Below are 6,146 nucleotides of genomic sequence, written 5' to 3'. Positions count from 1 at the left end.
ATTAAATGAAGCACACAATGATCATTCTTTTGATGCAAATTTCCCGAAACAAAAAACACATGACTTGTGCTATTAGTCCGAGAATGAATGCACCTACATGAATCACCTCCACTCAACTACACAATCGTCTACTACTGTACAGTTACTTCAACAGAGGCAAAAAGATGTTATATGCGGATTATATTAATATAAATTCGACTACTAAAAGCATCACCATGCAACAAATGGCTTTGATTATTTCTGCTTTTGCTTCATCGAACATAGCCTGCAGGAATATGGGTATTGTATGCTTAAAGCTTAAATCACTATAGTGGCCTATTATTGTGTTCCTAAAAACGTCTGCCTATTTTGACTCGCAATAGAAGTATTAAACTTTTTTACCGCAAAGTTAATTTAGATTGTTTATCAACTAACCTATTTATGGTTTTAACTTGGTCTTTTTGATGTGATACTCTGCTGTGCTGTTTTTTAACAATTCTTTTTTAATGCTTTTTATTTGTGCTTTTCCAGAGTAGGCTACTGATGAAGGTGCCTTTGCGGCGACGAAAACTCGACATTTTTTTTATTTAGCTTATAATTATCACACCTGATTGTTTTTATTTACTGATAAAATTTACAGCCTAGCCTAGGCTATAAAAAATTCAGGGCGGTGGCCTTTCCCGCTTGGGTAATTGCAAAGTCGTGAATAATAATGTCAAACATTTAACTTTTTTCATGAGTAGCTTTCTTATTTGTGGTGGGCCGAATTTTAGCGGGCCTCAAGCTTCAGCTTGTTCAGATTTATGTACTACTTGCATACCATTAAAGATACTAACCAACAACCAATAGCCTACGTACTGTATTTACCTTGTGTCACGTTTGTATGTTGTTTTCTACAGACGCCTTAGTTGGTGGCATCTGCAAATACTAAATGTTTTGATTTCATTCATTGTGAAATCATGAGTGAAGAGGCCGAGTCTCTAACGAAACTGCGTCACTTTTACACAAGAACGCGGAAAAAAGTATGCTATGCTTAATTGCTTATCCAGATTCCAAAACAGCGGCGGTGTCGAAATCAGCACCACGTTGTTTCTCAGGCAAACGCTTGAAATGTTGTTGACATATGATAAGTATAATAGATTTTTTTTTCTCTAAATTGTTTGAAACTGCGGTTATTTTATTTTTTAATATTTTCTTTACAAACAACTAAGCTTAGCCTAATGCATGGCTATAGGCTAACCCAGTGTTTCTCAACCTTTTTTGGCCCAACGCCCCCTTTATAAACTGGCAAAATTTTACCGGCCCCCCCAAAATTTAACGCCCTCCCCCCCCCAGGGGGCGGTACCGCCCCCGTTGAGAACCACTGGGCTAACCGAACAATTCCAACAATTTTTATTTTTTCTTTGTCAAAGCAAATCGGCCAGGTGCTACAGTGATTGATTATTATTATTTGAGATATTTTGTTGTGCAATACAGTGACATAACAAAATTGAGGAAACAGCCTACTTTCACAAGGATAAGAATCGAATAAAGATTCACTGCATCTTCCAAGTAGCCTAAATGGCAACGTGAAGCCTGAAAGTGACTATGAATAGGCCTACCATATTTTCATCACCCAAAAAGAGGACATGTTTAGTAAGCAAGTAAAATGCCAGTGGATTTTTACGTTTAAACGATTTTACATCTTCTTAGATCAGGGGTGTGCAACCTTTATTACAGGAGGGCCAAATACAAATAATTGGGTGAAACCGCGGGCCGCACGTTTATTTAACATATGATTTCTAGTAGTTGTAGGCACAAAAGAGTAGTTTTTTGTTATTCATGTTATTCTTATATTAGGGGTTATCTCGTTCCAGAAATAATAAGTTAAGACGCATAAATTTCTGAAGAAAACTGCTATTCAAATTTATTGTCACACTGTCTTCAAACGAGCTCAGTGAGAAGTTTGCAGCTGGTTTCTTTTCCCGACGGCTTTTTCCGAATTTACTTTAATGGAAGTGATCGCAATTCGAAGTCCATTTTCCAAGTGTTCGTCTGTCAGAACCGATCAATAGGGAGATTTCATGACGCCCGTTTTAGAAAAAAAAATGTTCGCACAAATACGTTGAGCCAAAAAGTGCCATTTTTGAAGCCATGGATTTTTCAAATGTGAAAATTAAGTCATCTTAGTTGAAATGTTTTCGGTAAAAATCGCCAAGATTCATTTTTAAATACTTTGCTTTCAAATCCGTTTTCTCTTGAAGATCAATCAGTTCAAGTTATATCTTCTGGTGCTTTGTTAATGTCTGTGTTGAATGGCGAAGCGAATATACCAAACAAATGTTCATGAGATTTGAAGTCCTTGAAACGAGCCAAAAATTCATACAACAATTTTTCAAGTTGGTCAGCAAATTCAGTTTTCTTCTCAGGCTGCATTTCATAGTTTCTTAAAGTTGGAAAGTGGAAAAGATTTCCTGTCTGTACGTGAGCTTTCCAAAGTCGTACTTTGTTCATAATGCCTTTTATGTGACCATACATTTTTACGTTCCAAATAATTAAATACAATGAATTAGCGGTGGCCGATGGGAGACTTCTAAAATGGTTAACAGAAGGTGCATAATCCACAATAATCCACTCCACAATGAATTGTTCAAACGTACCAGACTAAACTAAATTATCGTATAAACATGTTTTGCGGGACGCACACAATTCAAAATTGGCACATCTTCGCGGGCCACATTTGGCCCGCGGACCGCACGTTGCACACCCCTGTCTTAGATGATTATAGGCCTATGTAGCAAAATTGACAAATAAAAAACGTAACATGTTTATTTGTCAGATTCAGTCAATAAACATTTTGCTGTTCATTTGATTTTCTCTACAGAAAACATGCGTTTTACATTTGCATTTTGAGCCATCGCTTATTGCAGATGAAGAATAGCTCGATTTTTAACAATTCATTATAACAAATCTATACTTCTGCAATATACACTGGAATTCAAGCGCCTAGGGAACCTCCGAAAAACGGCTCGCGACCCCCAGGTTGAAAAGCCCTGCTCTAAACTCAATTTCGGTAAAACTGGCGCCCCAGCTAGAAAGCTACGTATATTACACGTTGATTTTTGGTTGATTTTAGGTAGTATGGTATCTTAGGTAGAATTCAGGTGTTATTAAGGAGTTTGTGTACACCAACACAAATTCACTTGTTTAAAAAACATTTTTTTAGAGACATATTTTAGCTATCATTTAGTATGACTAGTGTGTAAATATGATTCTAGAAGTTTTATCAGGGATTCTTTTTTGAATATAACTCTTGCAAAAATAACACGTGTTTTCCACGTATATTACACGTGTTCAAATTCCTATGATTATTTGACTAATTTTTAAGGTATATAAGGTAAAATTACACCCAGAAGAGGGCATACAAAAGAGAAGAAATGTTTACCCGAGCAGAAGGATGTTTTACCGGAATTTTTTGTATGTTGATTATATGTTGTTTCCACGTGTATTGCACGTTTCCATCTGTTGAAAAGTAACACGTGTTTTCCACGTATATTAAACGTGTTGAAGTTCTTTCGTTCATTTGGGCAATTTTTAATCTGTGTTAGGTAAAACTACCTCCCAAGGACGGTATAAACAGAAAGAATTCTCCACTCAAGTGGATTGGTGTCAACCACGCTCCTCCGCATTTTTTAGGATATAAGTTAGATTATGTGTTTTTGTAGGTATTTTTACACGTTTTTATTACGTTATGTAAAAAGGAAACTTCATGACATTTTTTAGTCGCAAATTAATGTGATCTTTTAACGATAGTTCTTAGTGTAAATTTAAGTGGTCTCGCTTACTGATATTAAACAATTACTTACTAAGGTTTGGTACGGTAGCCACTTTAACAAGTCGAAATTCTGCCACTAAAAATGACCAGAATGAAACCGCCAACCAATCATAAGCTCTGGTTTAAGTGACGTAAAAATGGCGAAAAGAAGATGATACAAAGCAAATTAAGTGATGGATTTTTTGTCAGCTGGTTGGCTTAGGGGTTTTGTCAGCTGGTTGGCTTTCATTGACGCGGGTTCGATTCCCACCACTGCTATTGCTCTTTTTCTTCTCTAATTCCAAATAAAGTTCAAAACAAGCGTTAACTCTCCGAATGAGTGCTAGAAGGGTCACAATTGGACAGTAGCCTCTTATAACAATATGTGTTAAATAAATACAAATGTGTTAAAGTGTTGATTTCAGATACGGTACGCGGAAATTAGGTAGAATGTGGGTGTAAAAACACGTAAAATCCACCACCAAATATACGTGTAATACACGTGAAATAGTGTCGACACTTATACGTGTATTATACGTGAAAATTAACGTATAATACACGACCCAAGGAAGGTAGAATCTACGTGTCAGATACGAGGAAATTAGGTGTAATGCGGGTGTAAAACACGTAAAATCCACTACCAAATATACGTGTAATGCACGTGAAATAGTGTCTACACATATGCGTGTATTATACGTGAAAATTAACGTATAATACACGACCCAAGGAACGTAGAATCTACGTGTCAGATACGAGGAAATTAGGTGTAATGCGGGTGTAAAACACGTAAAATCCACCACCAAATATACGTGTAATGCACGTGAAATAGTGTCTACACATATGCGTGTATTATACGTGAAAATTAACGTATAATACACGACCCAAGGAACGTAGAATCTACGTGTCAGATACGAGGAAATTAGGTGTAATGCGGGCGTAAAACACGTAAAATCCACCACCAAATATACGTGTAATGCACGTGAAATAGTGTCTACACATATGCGTGTATTATACGTGAAAATTAACGTATAATACACGACCCAAGGTACGTAGAATCTACGTGTCAGATACGAGGAAATTAGGTGTAATGCGGGTGTAAAACACGTAAAATCCACTACCAAATATACGTGGAAAACACGTGTATTAGTGTTGTCAGATACGAGGAAATTAGGCGTAATGCGGGCGTAAAACACGTAAAATCCACCACCAGATATACGTGTAATGCACGTGAAATAGTGTCTACACATATGCGTGTATTATACGTGAAAATTAACGTATAATACACGACCCAAGGTACGTAGAATCTACGTGTAATACACGTGAAACTTCTAGCTGGGGCCTACGTGGTTTTGAAAATAAGCTCTTCATATGTATTAACTCAACTCAGTCATTCGTTTTTAAGCAAAAACTGTACTGTAGGCTACTGGTATTGGATCTATATCACTATCAGCCTTACAAAAATTGAGGGCCGAATTTTTCCAGGGCCTAAGGCTATAGCCTTATTAGCCTAATGGTTAATCCGGCCCTGAGCATAAGCATCTAATCAAAGGATGTGAACTCGGAAAATGAAATTAGTGGTCTATTCATCCAAATAAGCAACATAAGAGTCAAACAATAGAAATACATCTCACATGGTCATCGAGTAACACTGCCTTCGTTTGCCACAGAAACAAATGTATCCACCATATGCCATATCCACAGTAAGCAATATATTGTCAACCTCAAAGTCAATAAACACTTTTCTTAAACAAGGATAGCCTACTTCTGTTACAGCTCACAGAAAACATAGGCTACTTTTATTTTTTGGTATCGTTGCTTAGCCTCAATTAGCTTTCGCCAAGGTCACATAAAAATAAAACCTTGTTGAAAATGATAGCAATGCAAAAAAAGAGGACATTTGAGCATTTTCAAGTGTCCTCGGAGGACAATTTATTTTTTATGAAAAAAAGGAGGACAAATCCTCCTAAAAGAGGACATATAGTAGCCCTAACTATGAAGGTATTCAAGCCATGACCATGACGGTCTTTATTAATTACTAGTATTGGTGAACAACTTTTTGTAACAAAGTTGCAGTAAAGCTGTATTGAAACTTGATTAATTATGGGAATCTTTGTCCGCGGACTGGGAAAGCTTCATTGAGAGCTTAACCCTGCCAGTTTCGCATAGCCTAGCCTAGACTAATAGCCTATAGAGGCTTTGAACCACTGATGCAAGTATGGTGAAAGGAATGAGATGTAGGAAAAGAAATAGAATAACTGACTCAACGAACACGGGAGGAATACAGAGATAACCAAAGATCGCAGCTTGTGAAATCAGTTCAAAGCCAATCTTCGGCTCTGAGATGGCACATGATGGAAGCATAACAAATCTACGA

The sequence above is a fragment of the Aplidium turbinatum genome, chromosome 4 (genome assembly GCF_918807975.1).
Source record: "Aplidium turbinatum chromosome 4, kaAplTurb1.1, whole genome shotgun sequence".
In the NCBI taxonomy this organism is placed as follows: domain Eukaryota; kingdom Metazoa; phylum Chordata; class Ascidiacea; order Aplousobranchia; family Polyclinidae; genus Aplidium; species Aplidium turbinatum.
Note: the sequence above shows the minus strand (reverse complement) of the source record.